Source organism: Schistocerca piceifrons, chromosome 2 (genome assembly GCF_021461385.2).
Source record: "Schistocerca piceifrons isolate TAMUIC-IGC-003096 chromosome 2, iqSchPice1.1, whole genome shotgun sequence".
Classification (NCBI taxonomy): domain Eukaryota; kingdom Metazoa; phylum Arthropoda; class Insecta; order Orthoptera; family Acrididae; genus Schistocerca; species Schistocerca piceifrons.
In genome coordinates this window covers 218346367-218365674 of record NC_060139.1, presented here as the reverse complement: position 1 = coordinate 218365674, position 19308 = coordinate 218346367, and the positions used below count along the sequence as shown (strand labels likewise).

The 19308-nt window shown below is 41.1% G+C and overlaps 1 pseudogene; it reads left to right on the top strand.

The window, feature by feature from the left end:
• The first annotated feature begins 8345 nt into the window (after positions 1–8345).
• Positions 8346–8463, top strand: LOC124778720 (annotated as a pseudogene).
• The last annotated feature ends 10845 nt before the right edge of the window (positions 8464–19308 follow it).

The following is a 19308-nucleotide window of genomic DNA, read 5'->3' as shown; positions in this document are numbered from 1 at the left end:
GGTCCATGTCAATTTTGATTTTTTTTCGTTCGTACAACAGCGAGAGGATCGTACCTGTAGTACGGAGCAAAGTTTTCCGTTAACCGACACTACGGTCCCAATATCTAGTAGATTCTGTCACGATCTTCTCCGGTACTTAACACTAGCGGTCTTGTAGTTGATAAACTATTTGAGCTAGCTGGAAGTTACCGGTTATCCTTATTTGTAGAAAATAGACTTGCCTTCCATTTGCCAGACACCGTGTTCTTTTCAGTTCAAACTGGCTTATTAATGGGAATTTTCTTCCGTCTTCAGACCTGTTTACTGATATAAAAATAGATGACAACTAAGTTCTAATCCGGTCTTTGTAATATTACAGCACTGTTGTTTTGGTTACTGTTGCGGTCTTCGGTCGGAAGACTGGTTTTATGCAGCTCTCTGTGCCACTCCATCCTGTGGGAGCCTCTTCAACTCCCAGTAACTTTTGAAACCTACATTCTTCTGAATCTGTGCACTGTATTTATCTCCTCCTCTCCTTCTACAATTTTTAGCACCCACACTTCCCTCCAATAATAAACTGGTGTTCCCTTGATGTCTAGGAATGTGTCCTATCAACCGATCCCTTCTTTTGGTTAGGATGTGCCACAAATTCCTTGTCTCCCCATTTATATTCAGTACCTCCTCATTAGTTGCGAACTCGACCCATCCAATCTTCAGTACCCTTATGTAGCACCACATTTCGAAAACTCCTATTCTCTTGTTGTCTAAACTGTTAATTGTCTACGTTCCCCTTCTATATCCCCCCCCCCTCCACACACACACACACACACACACACACACACACACACACACACACACACACACACACACACACACTCCAGACAAATAGTTTCAGAACAGACATCGTAACACTTAAATCTATATTTGATGTTAACAAATTTCTCTTCTTCAGTAATACTTTTCTTGCCATTGCCAGTCTACATTTTATATCTTCTCCACTTCGGTCAAAATCAGTTATTTTACTGTCCAAATAGCAAAATTCGTCTACTACTTTAAGTGTCTCGTTTCCTAATCTGATTCCCTTAGAATGTTCATGTTCATCTTATTCTCTCCTTTCAAGACACTGCCCATTCCGCTCAACTGCTCTACCAAGTCCTTTGCTGCTTCTGGTAGATTTACAGTGCCATCGGCAAACCTCAGAGTTATTGTTTCTTCTCCCTGGATTTTAAATCCTAATCCTAATTTTTCTTTTGTTTCCTTTAGTGCTTGCTCAATATACAGATTGGATAACATCGGGGATAGGCAACAACCCTGTCTCATCCCCTCCTCAATCGCTGCTTCCCCTTCGTGCCCCTCGACTCTTATAACTGCCATCTGATTTCTGTACAAATTGTAAATATCCGTTCTCTCCCTGTATTTTACCCCTGCTACCTTTAGAATTTCAGGGAGAGTATTCCAGTCAACATTGTCAAAAACTTTCTCTAAGTCCACAGATGCTATAAATGTAGGTTTGACTTTCTTTAACCTATCTTCTACGATAAGTCCTAGGGTCAATATTGCCTCGCCTTTCCCATTCTTCCGAAAGAGGTCAAATGCAACAGCGCAACCTGCAGGCTTGGCTAGTATCAGGCAATCATTCGGTGTTTCCGTTTCTTTTGTCCAACCCCTATACATCACTCGCGCCTAGAATGGATCATGCAGGTTACGTTGTCTATCTTAAGCTACATGAAATATTATCCGGGGTTGTTTTATTTTGTCTACTCTGTATCAAGATACTGTTTGTTACTGATTAAAAATATTACTCTTTTTGTATGTCTGTTGTTCACTTTTTTGGATTATGAGTCCTCTGGCTGGTTTGATCTGGGCTACCACGAATTCTAATGCTGGCCTAACTCTCCACCTCAGAGTGGCACTTTCAGTCAAAGCCTTGAATTATTAGCTGGATGTGTTCCAGGCTCCGCCTTCCCCAACTTATTTTACCGTCTAGAGCTCCTTCAAGAACCATGATGTCTTTTACCACGTGTCCTGTCATCCTCTCTCTCTCACACTCTTCTTCTTCTTCTTGTCAATATTTGTGACACTTTCCTCCCCGCGCTGATTCTGCGGAGAACGTACTAATCTATTAAGTTATCAGTCCTAATTTTCAACGTCATTATGTTGCAAAAAAATCTCAAACACTTTGATTCTCTTTCTTCCGTTTTATCCACGATCCATATTCAGTACCATAAATTTTGTGCTACAAAGGTACACTCTCAGAAATTTCCTCCACAAATGAGGCCTACGTTTGATAGGCCTACGTTTGATAGGCCTACGTTTGATAGACTTTTCTTGGCCAGGAACGTCATCTTACTGTGTTACATTCTGGTTTCTTGTCGTTCTTAGTCCGTCATGTGTTATTTTGTTTCCGCGGTAGCATAATTGCTTCATTCGCCTAGTTGTTCACCTTAACATAACTATTAAAATAACCTTAAATGTTGATTCACTGAAACTTAAACATGAATCTCAAACGGTTCTTTCAGGTTGGAGGGGTGTTCTGTTTTGCTACTATACAGGACGAGTGGTGGGTTGGGGGCAAGAAGGGCTTACAACTTCCTAAAAGCCGCAGGAACTACAGTAAATCGTTATTGCTGATTTTTCGTTATAATGCTTTTTAAAATGGTAGTACCTTCTACAGCAGCAAAAAGTGCTTATTTTTATTTTTGGAATGAAGATATCTGACCTAATGGCTATTACAACCAAAGTTCAAGATGAAATGGTCCAAACATACTGTAGCCATAAAGTGTATTAACAATTAGTTTTATTGCAAAATTAAGTACACATGAATGTGAGAAAGTGATGAAGTGCATTCTAGAAAAATAGAATATGTCCTTGTTTAGGAAATTGCCTGAACCGTTCATCATAATTAGTATAAGTTGTGGCTGTTCTGAAGAACTAACTACCACTGCTTGTTTTTATTTGAGTAAAATTAATCAAATGTAATAATGTGATTTTAAATATTTTCTCTAAACACCACATCCGTAGCTCATTTTTAGAGAGGGATACATCAAGACAAAACGGCAACGAACTATTGTAATCATAGCGGCATGGATCTTAGGCGTAAATAAAACTCTCGTGATCATACGTAAGTTCGAATTAATATGAGTATTTGGCTTTTCTGTCGATTGAAGCATTTCTATCATCCGACGTCAGAAGCGAAAAAAATTACTTATACTGGCTTGGAAACAGGTACAATTAAAATTGATTATGCTTTTGTGTTAAAAGAGCAGCGAAAATTAACCTGTGTTAATTTACGACGAGTATTACGTTTCGCCTACTAATTAGGATGCCTTTTTCTTTTAGAATGTAACTCTGCTACGACAAAGATGGTTCTGGGATTATTCTGGAACGAGAATGGCCAAGACGAGACGATAAAATTCGTTGCCGTGTTCTGTAGAGTTATACAGTCTATTGTGAGGTTAAACAAGTTTCATTGCAGCTTAAGCGAAGTTCCATCACTTTGCTAAAAAAAATTAAATACTGTAAGTTGCAACCGTTTAAAATTCTATAGAAAATATTCAGCTGCCTTTAAATTTTCACCAACACAGAAATTCGGCACAAAAGTGAGAGTGACTTTTTATTTCATTTTCTTTCTCACTGAGTTGCAATATTTACAACAAGCTCTGTAGAAAGGCCTGCATATTAGGCGCAAAATCATATATTTGTTCGTCTTACATAATATTATATTCACATCGTAGTTCAGAGTTAAAGACTGGTGTGTTCACAGTATTTAAAACCATTATCAAGAACCGGAAGATAAACTTTCAATAAAATTCTGAAACAAGGCCAGCTTTTTTGGATTAAACAACAGTACATCTCTTTGTATTAAAGGTTAACAGAAATGAAAGCCATACCAAAACATCAAACAAAGTAATTATTTGCAATTAAGGAAAAGAACAAAATATCTGTACAATGCGGTCAGATGGTAGACTCTTCGACTCCTAAAAAAAAAAAAAAAAAAAAAAAAAAAAAAAAAAAAAAAAAAAAAAAAACATTTAACATACATTTTTAATGACTGTGAAGTAAAATAACCTAGGCTAGCTAAGGATAATATTTTACACACACTAAACACTTCATCAGTTTTGTTATCTTGCTATGTTGTTTCTGTAACATTCGCCCTTTCGAAAATTACGAAGATTGTATCTCACTCTCTCTCTTCGGGCAGCGACTCTTCTCGAATTTTATTAATCGAAACAAAGGCATGCTTGTTCCTTTTTTATCGCATGCAAGGTAATTTAACATGATTTCTGTATGTCAAATATGTCTGTGGTAGGCAACACAAATTTCTAAAGCTAAGTAAAGGCACAGTGTCCACTAGTCTGTAAGCATAGGTGAAACTTCCGAACACCAGGCGAACTGCATTGGAAATAATTTATCATGTTATCTTATATCGAGATACAAATACATTTAGAAATTTTCTACCCATTATTTTGACGAATGTAACAGGTTTTCTACAGTGCGGAGCGGAATGTTTTGTGCAGTTCAGCTAGATTTATGCCTTTCTCAGATTTTGATGCTCGAAATAGCATCAAAAGCCTGAAAGATAGCCCACCAACATTTAAAAATAAATTAAAAGAATTTCTAGATGACAACTCCTTCTACTCATTTGCTGAATTTTAGATATAAATTAAGGGAGGGGAACAAAACAACTTAAACATTAGTGTCGTGCAATATTTTCTGTAATGTAATATCTTGTACAGACATCTTTTATTAACCTGACACGTTCCACATCATTACGAAGTGTCGTATTCATGATCTATGGAACAAGTATTAATCTAATCTAATCTAATCTAATCTGATTGATTGCCGTCCTACGGGCCCGGGCTCGATTCCCGGCTGGGTCTGGGATTTTCTCCGCTCAGGGACTGGGTGTTGTGTTGTCTTCATCATTTCATCCCCATCCAGCGCGCAGATCGCCCAATGCGGCGTCGAATGTAATAAGACCTGCACCAAGGCGGCCAGACATGCCCCTTAGGGGGCCTCCCGACCAATGACGCCAAACGCTCATTTCCATTTTTCCATACCATTTTCTTCCAGCGGAGGTTGACTATTTTCGTTCCCTCCGGCTTGTCATGAAGTGTCACTTGGCTGACGGTGATAAATGCTTCCGCACTGTGGTACTGAGTCTGTGTTGTCACCTCTGAGACCATACTTTGGTAGATCTGTGGCATGCACTCACTCTGCAAATTGAAAACCACGTATCCACTAATAGTATGTAAGGATAAAATACTCGTATAATCAAGCATTCATTAGTCGGTTTTGTCATTGACGAGTGTAGTGACTTCATCTCTTCGTTCATTTTGTAAGTAACTCTACCTTCGCCCAGAAGTTCAACAATATTCAGCTCTTTTTAATGTACTGTAAAGAGGCAGAACGGTAATCGTCTTCGCTTGATTAGATTAGAATAGATTCAGTTTTCGTTCCATAGACGCAAAAAAAACGACTTGATTCTCGTGGGTGTGCAACATCTCAGGAAGTATAACATAAAAAACATAAAACAATTGAATATAATACTTACTACCCCGATCATTTGTTAGGAGATTGTCAAAATAGGTGATTAAAATACAGTAATCTGGAACAGCTAATATTTACAGAGTTAATGTACTGTTAGAATCAAACATTGTTATGCACTATTAATAAATTTATCACACACAAAATACCTAATCTTGACTGTTGTGACCAAGTGCTGTCAAAACTGAAATCCAACAGGAATTGTTACTTAAGCTGGCCAGCAGTCTCTGTTAAGATATTCATCTACAAAGTAGACGGAGTTGCCTATCAAACAGTCTTTCAAACTCTGTTTAAACTGCGCTTTATCTGAAACCAAGTTTTTAATGGACGCTGTCAATTTATTGAAAATGTGCGTTCGTGAATATTGGACCCCTCTTTGGACCAAGGTAAGTGATTTTAGGTCTTTATGTAGATTGTTCTTATTCCTAGTATTGATACTATGTATTGAGCTGTTGGTTGGAAAGAAAGATACATTACTTGTAATAAATTTCATTAAGGAATAAATATACTGAGAGGCAGTGGGTAGAATACAAAGTTCCTTGAACAGGTTTCTACATGATGTTCTTGAATTTACACCATAAATGATTCTTATTACACGCTTTTGCACTCTAAAAACTTTTGCTCAGTTTGATGAGTTACCCAGAGTATGATCCTGTATGGCATAGTGGAATGAAAGTAAGCAAAGTATGCAAGTTTTTTTATGTTTATATCTCCTACATCTGACATAATTCTCACTGCAAATACAGACTTGTTTAGGTGCATAAGCAATTCTGTATATGTCTTTCCCAACAAAATTTATTATCGAGTTGTAAGTCCCGAAATTTAACACAGCCAGCCTTCTCGATCTGCATGTCACCGTATGTTATACACATGCTGGAAGGAAATCTCTTACAGGTTCTGAACTGCTTGTAGTGGGTCTTTTCAAAGTTGAAAAACAGTGAATTAGCTTTAAACCATTTATTAACGTCAGTGAATTTGATTAGCAGCTATTTCTAAATCTGTACTTTACTTGATACTTATTGCAATGTTCATACCGTCTGCAAACAAAACAAACTTAGGATCTGGCAATGTGACAGACGAGCGGTCATTAACGTATGCAAGAAAAAGCAATGGTCCCAAGATGGAACCTTGAAGAACACCACATGTAATTAATTTCCAATTAGATGAAGACTGATGGCTTACTGCACATGTACTTTCAATGGCACCCTTTGTTTTCTGTTAATTAGATAAGACTCAAAATATTTACCTGCATTGCCGGTGATTCCATAGTATTCTAATTTACTTAAGAGAATGCTGTGGTTCCCATAGTCAGAGGCTTTTGACAGGTAAAAGGAAATGCCAGTAGCCTCTAATTTATTGTCTAATGAATTAAGTACATTCTCACTGTAAGTGTAAAGAGCTTTCTCTGTATCAGAACCCTTATGAAATCCAAACCGTGACACGGATAATATATTTTTTTCAGTCAGATGCTTAAGGAGGTGCTTGAACACAACATTTTCAAATATTTTTGAGAAACCCGGCAAAAGTGAAATTGGTCGATAGTTTGATGGTATCTCTTTATCCTCCTGCTTGTAAAGAGGCTTAACTGCAGCATAGTTTAGACAGTCTGGAAATGTTCCACTGATAAGAGATTGATTATACAAATAACTTAAGATAGAACTCAACTTGCATGAACACTCGTTGATTAATTTCGTTGATGTGTTATCAAAATCCTTAGATTACTTGGATTTTAAGAATTTTTTGATGGATGATACTTCTGTGGGAAACATGAGTGTCATTTCCATTTTAATGAAGTTATTTTTAAAGACTGTTTCAGATGCTCCATGGCACTATTTGCCAAACCTGACAATGCCGAGCTGTCAGTCACAGACATGAAGTACTTGTTTAGGAGATTTGCAACACTTGTTACAAAAGTCTCATTTACTGTTAGAGCTATCTGTTCCTCTTCCTCTTTAGCTCCACCTGTATCTGTCTTTACTATAGCACACACAGTTTCTATTTTGTTGCCCGATGTAATTATCTTTTTCACCTAAGAAAGCTACTTCGATTATAGGATTACTTGCTTCAGTATTTTGCAGCATTCTTTGTAATGCATTACAATGCTAATATCAGAGCTGTTCCTAGATTGTAGATATAGTCTCATATTTGTCCCGCATGATATCTTTATTCCTTGTGCAATCCATGGCTTATTTTTTAACTTCTGTGTGATTTGACTTACCTTTAGGGGAAAACAATTTTCTAAAGTGGAAGTAACTTTATTAATGAATGCTTTGCATTTTCCATCTGAGTCAGAAGTATTGTAAACATCTATCCAGCTCATGTCTTTGAGAAATTTCCTGAATTTCTCAATTTTTGACTTATTTATTACCCTCCTGTACTTAGATTTCATAGATTTTTTTATCCTGACAAGTTTCAACATTTAATGCAAGATGCTGTATGTCATGATCAGATAGCACATTTACTATTGGTTTTGTGATACGACTTTTCCCTAGATTTATCTACAAAGATATTATCAATAGCAGTCTCAGAGCATTTACATATCCTAGTTGCAAAGTTCACAGTAGGAACTAAACTGAATCATAGTGTGACTGGGTGCAATAAGTGTTCACTGAAAGAGCTTTTCAATAAATCCACGTTAAAATCACCAGCAACAACTATTTCCTTGTTTTTTACTGTGAGGTGGGACAACAGAGCTTCCAGACTTTTTTTTATGATGAGGTTAAGATTTCCTGAATTGCTGCTTTTCCCCGTGGTCTCCTGGGTTCGATTTTGGCTTACGTGCTGGACATTTCGAAATTATCCTCTTGTCTTCTATTCTCGGCAACGGCCTTGCCGCAGTGGATACACCGGTTCCCGTGAGATCACCGTAGTTAAGCGCTGTCGGGCGTGGTCGGCACTTGGATGGGTGACCATCCAGGCCGCCATGCGCTGTTGCCATTTGTCGGGGTGCACTCAGCCTCGTGAGCTACTCGACCGAATAGTAGCGGCTTCGGTCAAGAATACCATCGTAACGACCAGGAGAGCGGTTTGTTGACCCCACACTCCTCCTATCCGCTTCCTCCACTGAGGATGACACGGCGGTCAGACGGTCCCGGTAGGCCACTCGTGGCCTGAAGACGGAGTGCTCATCTATTCTCAATATGTGCCCAAGGAACTGGAAGTATCTATGTCTGATACTGCATGAAACTTCCTGTGATATTATGTTCTTCTACAGCGGAAGCATTGGCGCTTCTTTCTGTCCATGTTACGCATAACACCACATTTCAAAGGTATCAGTTAGGCTCTTGCCACTAGCTTCCGTGGTCCAGATCTCGCAGCCATACAAGAACACAGGAAACACAGTTGATTCCACCATGCCCATCTTCTTTGTTTTGGACACTACCAGTTTCTGACAGGTATTAGTGAATTCAACCGTAGATGCTTCGCCAAGGACGATTTGTCGATTTCTTTCTTTGTCACACTTCCCTTTGTCGTTGATAATAGGTCTTCGACACACATTCATTCAGTACCTCCGAGTCTTTCAAAGAAATTGTGAGTTCTATTTGATCTAAACCTTGTCCATTAATTACTACTAGTTTGGTCTATTTCATGTTAATCTCTTAGACCGAAATTTAAACTAATCTGCTTCTACATACATTCTCCACAAGTCACCATATGCTGCATCGCAGAGGATACCTTTTACCAGTTCTGCTCACTTCCTTTTCTGTTATGCACGTTAACAAAGCGAGAGAATATAGATTAGCTATATGGTTCGGTATGAGCCCTAATTTCTCTTATCTTATCTTCGTGGTGCTTACGCGATATGAACTTGGGCGGCAGTAGAATCGTTCTACAGTCAGCCACAAACGCAGGTTCACTAAACTTTTTCCAGTAGTGTTCCGCGAAAAGAACGTGGTCTTCCCGACAGGGTCGCCAATTTGAATTCATGAAGCATCTCCGTAGTATTATGCGTCTGGCCGTGTGTCGTGCTCAGAGAACGTGACAGGAAGGTGACCGCACGCTATAAGCGTAAAATCAGGGTTCGTGTCCCTGTCCAGCACAAATTTTCACTGCTGTCATTCCATTACACAGCTGATGGTTGTCCATATTAGCTACTGCTAAAATATTTCTTGTACTTAAAAATTTTGTCAAAGTCATTCTCTATCCTCACCCTGGCCGTTAATGCATAGAGAGAATAAGTCGTGTCACACTTCCCTGGGGCAGTCATGACGATGTCTTTTGTCTCTGAACACTCACCATTGTGGACCAGGCACTAGCTTCTATTACTTATGAAGTCTTCCAGACACTCATAAATCTGGTACCAAACCTATTCCGTATGTTCGCACCTTCGTTAAAGCCCGCAGCAGGGTACGTCTCAAACGTTTTCTGAAAATCTAGCAGTACAGAACCTACCTTTCGCTCTTCATCCATGGTTCGCAGAATATCATGTGAGAAGAGGGCAAGCTAAATTGCTCACGATTGGTGCTTTCCAAATCCATGCAGATTTGTGGATCTAAACGAAATTTGTTACATTCAGACTGAGAACATGTTCAAGAATTCTGCAGCCAACCTATGTTAAGATTATTGGTCTGTAATTTTGTGAATACGTTCTTTTAAACTTTTTATGTACAAGAGTCAACTGCGCTTTTTCCCAGTCGCTTGGGGACCTGGAGACTTGTCTTCAACCCATTCAGTTGGCTTCTCTTCGCCAGGGATGCTTATTACCATGCCTCCATGCGAGAGTATGTGCGACTGTCAAAGGACGGTAAGTTTGTACGATCTACAGGGTGAATAAAATCGTCATAACTTCAGAACGGTTTGAATTAGGACGTTCAAACTGCACGGTTGGCCGCATAGCGTGATGGGAATTAGTATGCCCTGTATGATTTGGATTAGCAGCGAAGCCCACTTTCCTTTTGATGGGTTCGTCAATAAGCGAAACTGGCTCATTTGGGGAACTGCGAATCCACATTTCGCGATCGAGAAGTCTCTTCACTCTCAATGGGTGACAGTGTGGTGTGCAATGACCAGTCGTGGAATAATCGGTGCTATATTTCTTGATGGTACGGTGACCAGCGAACGGTACGTGAAGATTTCGGAAGATGATTTCATCACCGTTATCCAAAGTGACCAGATGTGGTTCATGCCTGACGGAGCTCGACCCCATGGAAGCAGGAGAGTGTTTCATGTCCTGGAGGAGCAATTCGCGGACCGCATTCTGGCTCTGGGTACCCAGAGGCCACTGGCATGGGCCTCCACTGGCCGACATATTCTCCGGATCTGAACACATGTGACTCCTTTTTGTGGGGCCGTTTTTAAAGACAAGATTTATAGCAATAACCTCAACACCATTGGTGAGCTGAAAACAGCCATTCAGCAGGTGATCGACACCATCGATGTTTAGACTCTTCAGCGGGTGTTGCACAATTTTGCTATTCGTCAGCGCCACATCGTCGCCACTTTCGCTGTTAGTTTGCTTCTTGAATAAACATTATTGTAACCAAATGGCAACTGTGTGCCCTACATCATTTATTGATCGTTAATTTAGTTCCAGATTATTTGCTATGTTAACTTTGTATTTCGCACACTTGTCATCACCCAGACAATTTAACCAAAGGTTCACAAGTGCTTAATTTAGGGCGCGAAAAGCGACGCATACGGTTCAACCCCTTGACGAGTTTCAGCCAAGACATTTCGACGAAGAGTAACCGCATGTGAGCCCGAACATTTATGGGATGTTAGCTCGCACGGAGGATAACCCAATGACATCTCATTCCTCCCACCTGCTGTTGAACAAGGAAGCAGCAACATACCAGTATTTCTCTATAACGTCCCTGTGTTTGCCATGAATTGTGAATTAAAAAGTATCCCTGACAAAGATATTTTGTTTACATATTTGAATTTCCCATGGTAAACTGGTTTAAAAGCAAAAATTAAAAAAAAGGTCCGAGCAAGCCACGAACTAGGAATACCGCAGCAAACTGTGTGGAAGATTTTGCGGCAGCGTTTACATTTCAAACAGTACCGCTTGCAGTTCATGCAGCAATTAAACCCGGAAGGTTATGGCCGTCTCCTTCAATTTTGCATCACAATGCGAAAAGCACTTAAGAATGAACATTCTCCTTCCAACCTGATATTTAGCGACGAAGCAACCTACCATTTTACCTGGAAAACTGCCGCAATGCGAGGGTGTGGGTCACTGAAAACCCTCATGATATTGTGGTGCATGAAGAGATTCGCTGAAGGTTACTCTTTTGTTTGCAGTGTCATAGACGAAGATGTATGGGTCGGTTTGCTTCTGTGAGAAGACTGTGATACGTACCTCTTACCTTGATACGTTGCAGCTGTGGTTGTTTCCACAACTGACTGCTAATTTCGAGAATTGGAGCATCGATGTTCGTCACTATCTAAACGACGAACTTACAACTCGCAAGGATTGTGCGTAGGGGTGAAGGTGATGATGTTCTGTTAACTTGTCCCCCATGTGCTTGACCTAACGCCTTGTGACTTTTTACTTTGCGCGTACATTAAGGGCTGTGTTATGTACTTCCACTGCCAAGAGCTCTGAAACAGCTCAACGAAAGCATCAAGCTTCTGCATATTCGCCGTTGACTGCAGAGATTATTTATTTCACAGTCACAATTTCGGCCTTTGAGCCATTACCAAGTGGTACAGCAGAAGCTCGTAGAATATAAAAAATGAAACACGAAGTGTGTATACAGAATTCCACGAACATTCCTTGTGGACACATGAGCACCATACATACTATGAAATGAGGGTACGTATGTTTCTGTACAAAATATTAGGGCAGTAACCGACATCAGATGGGAAGAGGTAATGCGAGTTTACAGATAAAATGAAATGTAGAGGATAAAATCAAAACATAAAAATTAAATTATGGAACTTCACTCGTTAAAATGTCTGAAAATAAGTGAAAAATGATGAAAATAAAAAGCGGTAGATCGTATGATAGTTATCAAATGAAAACGACGTCAGTAACAACTGGTAGAGCATATGATAGGTATTAAATAAAAACCTCATCAGCAACGAGTGAAAATCAACCACACTCCCACAAATTTTATTTTTCTAAATTCATTTTATCCTCCTAATTTCATTTTCTCTTCAATGACGCATTATCTTTTTCCATCTGACGCATTTTACTGCACTAATATTTTGTAGAGAAACGTATGTACCTTCATTTCATAACGTGTGTTGTGATTATGTGCTGTTTTCACTTTCTTTTGTAATGCGCTACTGATTATATGGCATGTTCGTTCATTTCTGTATTCACACTCTGTGCTTAATTTTTTGTATTCTTTTAACTTCGGCAGTACTATGTGATAATGGCCCAGAGACCGAAATTGCAATTTCTTCTACAGTCAACAGTGAGTACTCTACTTGCCATTAAAATTGCTACACCACGACGATGACGTGTTACAGACGCGAAATTTAACCGACAGGAAGAAGATGCTGTGATATTCAAATGATTAGCTTTTCAGAGCAATCACAAAGGCTGGCGCCGGTGGCGACACCTACAACGTGCTGACATGAGGAAAGTTTCCAACCGATTTCTCATACACAAACAGCAGTTGACCGGCGTTGCTTGGGGAAACGTTGTTGTCTGCCTCGTGTAAGGAGGAGAAATGCGTACCATCACGTTTCAGACTTTGATAAAGGTTGGATTGTAGCCTATCGCGATTGCGGTTTATCGTATCGCAACATTGCTGGTCGCGTTGGTCGAGATCCAATGACTGTTAGCAGAATATGGAATCGGTGGGTTCAGGAGGGTAATACCGAATGCCGTACTGGATCCCAACGGCCTCGTATCACTAGCAGTCGAGATGACAGGCATCTTATCCGCATAGCTGTAACGGATCGTGCAGCCACGTCTCGATCCCTGAGTCAACAGATGGGGACGTCAGCAAGAGAACAATCACCTGCACGAACAATTCTACGACGTTTGCAGCAGCATGGAGTATCAGCTCGGAGACTATGACTGCGGTTACCCTTGATGATGCTTTACAGACAGGAGCGCCTACGATGGTGTACTCAACGACGAACCTGAGTGCGCGAATGGCAAAACGTTATTTTTTCGGATGAATCCAGGTTCTGTTTACAGCATCATGATGGTCGCATCCGTGTTTGGCGACATCGCGGTGAACGCACATTGGAAGCGTGCATTCGTCATTGCCATACTGGCGTATCACCCGGCCTGATGGTATGGGGTGCCATTGGTTACACGTCTCGGTCACCTCTTGTTCGCATTGACGGCACTTTTGAACAGTGGACGTTACATTTCAGATGTGTTACGATCCGTGGCTCTACTCTTCACTCGATCCCTGTGAAACCCTACATTTCAGCAGGATAATGCACGACCGCATGTTGCAGGTCCTGTACGGGCCATTCTGGATATTGCTAGGACGTGTGTCGTGCATCCTGAGGGGCAGTCATAGAACGTTTATAGAAAGCAAAATCCAAATATGGTGAGTTTCCGGTTCTATTCGTGCATCAGTGCATGCAGTTCTTTGAGAAACAGAGAGCTCTGATAGCGAATGGATCATTTATATTATCCCAGTATAGTGCTGAATTCAATGATGCAGCATATGTACACAGTAGTGATCAGCAGCGGAGCGGGCACGAAACTCGCATTGCGGGTTGCATACACTTGAAATGAAGGCGCCGCTTTTACTTCATTATGTACCCGCTACTTCCACTCGCGCTATAGTTGCGCGTGTATGACGCGTCTGAGAAGGCGACGCTGCAGTTGCTTCACACTAGTCGAAATGTTCCCTCTCTCTGGAGTGTGTAGGAGTGTAAGTCTAGCTGTAAGGGAATACGGAAGTTGAGTGCACGATCTGCTGTGTTGCGTAGCACTGACAGGGCGAGAATGACCAACTCTAACGAAGCTGTGGTTTCTGAGACTGTACAGGATGTAGCACGAAATTTACATGATGCTCCAGAAGAAAAAGAATGATTTCCAGAAAAAAGTTCGAATCTGTTTTGTACGCTGCAGACCGAACACATACGAAGTTTGTACAGAGCAAATAACATGATTGCATTCTTATTTGTTCTGCTTCTACCCATGAGGAAACATACGTATTCCCTCAAAAGAAAACAGGACAGATCAACATCACTCTTACGTCCCTCCAACCAAAAGGAGCGTTAGCTGCGATTTAGTGGCACTCTTGTGCTGCGAAGATATTAGACCATGCAGTAACGTTCATGGCTCCGGTTTCAAAAAGGTAGCCCAAATGATCATTTCTGTAGGAGCTGGAGTGTGTTGTGACGTTGACGTTGAGTCTACACTACCCATCCGAATACCTTTAGGAACAGAGTATTTGCAGTTGCAGACGTTATTAAGAAGGTGCTGGCTGCACAGGTTACTACTGCTGTCACCGATAAAAGAGCCTTATTCCAAATTGATTTGTGGATGAGAGGTACGCGTAAAACAACATACACTACAGTGACTCTATCTAATATTAGTGAAACGTCGCATTTGGAGAACAGAGTATTGTCTACCGCCCCAGTTTCTGATGAGGAAAACACAGCAGTTAGCGTTTTGTCGGAGCTTGTTCGCCCTTTCGAGTCCTTCACAACTTCTGAGGACTTAATGAATTCGGCATCTTTCGTAACAGATCAAGGTTCTAATAGAGTGGCAGCTCTGAAAAACGTCACAAGATTTCCTTGCGCTTGTCACGGTCTTAGCACTTCACTCAAACATACTTTTAAGTCGGAGTATTTATCGTCACAACTGGAACTGACTCGTGTAGGAAAGACAATAGACAATAAACTCGTTTAAAGCACTAGTGGCATTTTGTAAGACACTTGGTGGTTCGAAGAGACTCACAAAAACCACCGAAACAAGAGGTCGAAGCCCGATGGGACAATTTGTTAGTTGAAATGTGTGAATTCCTATGGGCCAAACTGCTGAGGTCATCGGTCCCTAGACTTGCACACTACTGAAACTAACTTATGCTAAGAACAACACACACACCCATGCCCGATGGAGGACTCGGACCTCCAGCAGGAGGGGCCTCGCAATCCGTGGCATGGCGCCTCAAACCGCGCGGCCACTCCGCGTGGCAGTTTGTTAGTCATACTGATTTCAGTACGTGATACTTTGATCGAGGTTAAGGAATTTCTTACACAAACTGAATTAAGCAGACTTCAGAATATAGATGAGCATTTCCCGTATGAGCTTGTTATATTCCTCAAGCCATTCAAAGAAGCTAGTAATGATCTAGAACGTGACAACGATCTTACTCCCCATTTACTGCTTCTTTGGAGACGTAAACTTCTGTATGAGCACTTGAGTCTAATAAGTTATATAGTGATGCCATGGCAATACTTCAATTAAGGTGCAGAAGTTACGTGGATGGAAGTAATGATAGTATTAAACAGCACTTGTCCCGCAAGATCACAACATTGTTTTGTCACCCCTATTCTGATCTTTCGATGCCGAGCACTAAAGACACAGATAATGTTTTCAAAGAGGTTGGTGCTCTGTGTGCAAATACTTCAGGTGAGTAAACAAGTATATACGCCTAATATTCTTTACTCGTAGAACATGATTATGATTGAACGTTGTTAGAAATTTCAGCATCTGCTCTTCCCAGTTACTCATGATTCATATGAAAGTACACGAAGCCCATCGAAACTGCTGAAGCCTTTGAAGTTCCAGAAGTATGCGATAAGTCTTGATCATACGGTCTAACACTGGGAAGTGTCGCCGCTACCGAAAAAGATGCAGAAGCGGAAGTCGATATTCTTGGTTAGTGGAAAGAACATGAAACGACAGTACCATATGTAGCACGATTAGCTAAGAGCATACTGTGTATTCCAGCCTCAAGTGAATCTACTGAGAGGAACTTCAGTCCTGCACGTTTGATTGTTACCGAACTTCGCAATCGTCTGGACGCTAATGTTGTGGAAGACACTTTATTGGTTCAAATGAATAATGATCTGTTAAATACTTCTGATGTAGATTAATTGATGTCGATACTATTCAGACATTATAGTAATATTATGTGTGTTATTTAAATGTAATGATCCTTTCCAATAGTTTCCTAGAGGCGCGTAGTTCATTTCTGTAATTCTTTCAAGATTCCTCGAAATTTATTTCAACACTTAATCGCTTTTCAGAGAAAACACCTTTATAGAAATAGAGAGCAAGTATTAAAATAAATTTAGAAATTTAAAATCAGTCTTCGAAAACTTCTGTGGCACGTGCAGCTAAGAGCGTAGGCCTACTGTGCATTCCAACCTCAAGTGAATCTAGTAAGACGAACTTCAGTGGTGTAGGTTTGATTGTTACCGAATATCGCAGTCGTCCAGACCATAATGTTGTGGATGACATTTTATCGGTTCACAATAACAGTGATCGGTTAAATACTTCTCACGTAGATTAACGTACACCCCACCCACAAACATACGAGGGTTATTCCAAAAGTAAGGTCCGATTGATTGCCAAATTGAAACCACAGTGAACATCGGAAATGTTTTACTTGTAACAATTAGCTACACCTTTCAGCTACTTCTCTACGTAGTCGCCGTTCTGACTTAGACTTTTGTCATAGCGTTGTACCAACTTTTCAATAGCCTCATCATAGAAGGCAGCCGCCAGTGCTTTCCGCCAATTCTCCACGCTGGCCTACACCTCGTTGTCTGTGTCAAAATGTTGTCTTCAAAGACAGCGGTTCATGTGACCAGAGATGAAACTCAGGGGGAGACAATTGCGGACTGTATTGTGGGTAATCTAACATTTCCATTTGAAAACGATGCAGGAGCATCTTCATTGCCCCTGCAGAATGCGGCTGAGAATTGTCGTGAAGACGAAACAGCACGACAGTTATGTAATGTTGGCTGCATAGCTTCAGGCGAAATTTCTCACCAGGCCCTCGTACTTGGCGGCAGACACTATTTTCTAGACATCTTTACGCACTCACTGCGAGCTCAGAAATGAGAAGAGCGACGTGATGCTAACTGGGGTTATACTAGAGACACTACCCAACACATCTGTGCAAAGCTTTATCGGATTTTCATAGTCGTTTCCATTTCGCGACCGATCGGACCTTACTTTTGGAATAACCCTCGTATATACCCACACACGTTGACGACTTGTTTGGTGTAGCGATAATATATTGTATCTCCACTGAAGCGCCAAAGAAAATGGTATAGGCGTGCGTATCCAAATACAGAGATATGTAAACAGGCACAATCGGCGCTGCGGTCGGCAACGCCTATGTAAGACACCAAGTGCCTGGTGCAGTTGTTAGATCGGTTACTGCTGCTACAGTGGCAGGTTATAGTCTGCGCACGAGCAATGGGACACAGTATGAAGTGGGGATTTTCCCGTTCGACCATTTCACGAGTGTACTGTGAACTTCAGGTAACCCGTAAAACATCAAATCTCCGACATCGCTGCTGCTGGAAAAGATCCTGCAAGAACGGGACCAACGACGACTGAAGAGAATCGTTCAACGTGACAGAAGTGCAACATTTCCGCAGATTACTGCAGATTTCAATGCTGGGCCATCAACAAGTGTCAGTGTGCGAACCATTCACCAAAACATCGTCGATATGGGCTTTCGGAGCCGAAAACCCGCTCGTGTACCTTTGATGACTGCACGGCACAGAACTCTACGCCTCGCCTGGACTGTTGAAGACTGGAGACGTATTGCTGGTCAGACTAGTCTAGTTCCAAATTGTATCGAGTGGTTGGACGTGTACGAGTATGAAGACAACCTCATGAATCCATGGACCCTGCATGTCAGTAGGAGACTGTTCGAGCTGGTGGGAACTCTATAATGGTGTGAAGCGTGTGCAGTTGGAGTGATATGGGATCCATGATACGTCTAGATATGTCTGTGACAGATGACACGAACGCAAGCATCCTGTCTGATCACCTGCATCTAATCATATCCATTGTGGATTCCGACGGATTTGGGAAATTCCAGCAGGACAATGCAACACCACAAACATCCAGAATTGCTACAGGTTGGCTCCAGGAACACTATTCTGAGTTTAACCACTTCCATTGGCCACCAAATTCCCCAGACATGAACATAATTGAACATATCTGGGATACCTTGCAACGTGATGTGCAGAAGAGATCTCCACCCCCTTGTACTCTTAGGGATTTATGGACAGCCCTGCAGGATTCATGGTGTCAGTTCCCTCCAGCACTACTTCAGACTTTAGCCGAGTCTATGCCATGTCGTGTTGTGGTACTTCTGCGTTTTCGCGGGATCCCTACACGATATAAGGCAGGTGTACCAGTTTCTTTGGCTTTTCAGTGTATACGAGTATGAATCGTCCTCGTGAATCAGTCTGTCAGTTAGAAAAACCGTATGTAAATCAGTACAGTAGTTTCTGAGATTTCACATATCACGTTACGGGACTTTCAGTTATATTGTGTTGAGATAGTCATCATCCTCACCCAGTGCGTGTCGCGGCAATGCTGTGAGTCCTCGGTAATAGTCACGAAGTCGTGTACTCACTCTCCTTTCCGAGCTTGCACAGTACAGCTGACCGATGGGCAGGAAATATCGATATACCAAAGTAGCGAAGCTTTCCTGTAGCTCTACTGATATATGCCAAAGATTTCATAACTGCCTATATATATAGGTTAATCGATATTAAATACGGTAGTCGAAAGTGGTATCTTTATTGTCTATCTTTTCTTGGCTCATAGATACTACATTTCTCATTGGCATATTTCTTGCTCATTCTAGCTTCTACCGATCCTCGCGAACTAGCGGTAAATGTCTTACAATGAGCTTAATTTAATTTCGTATTCCGTAC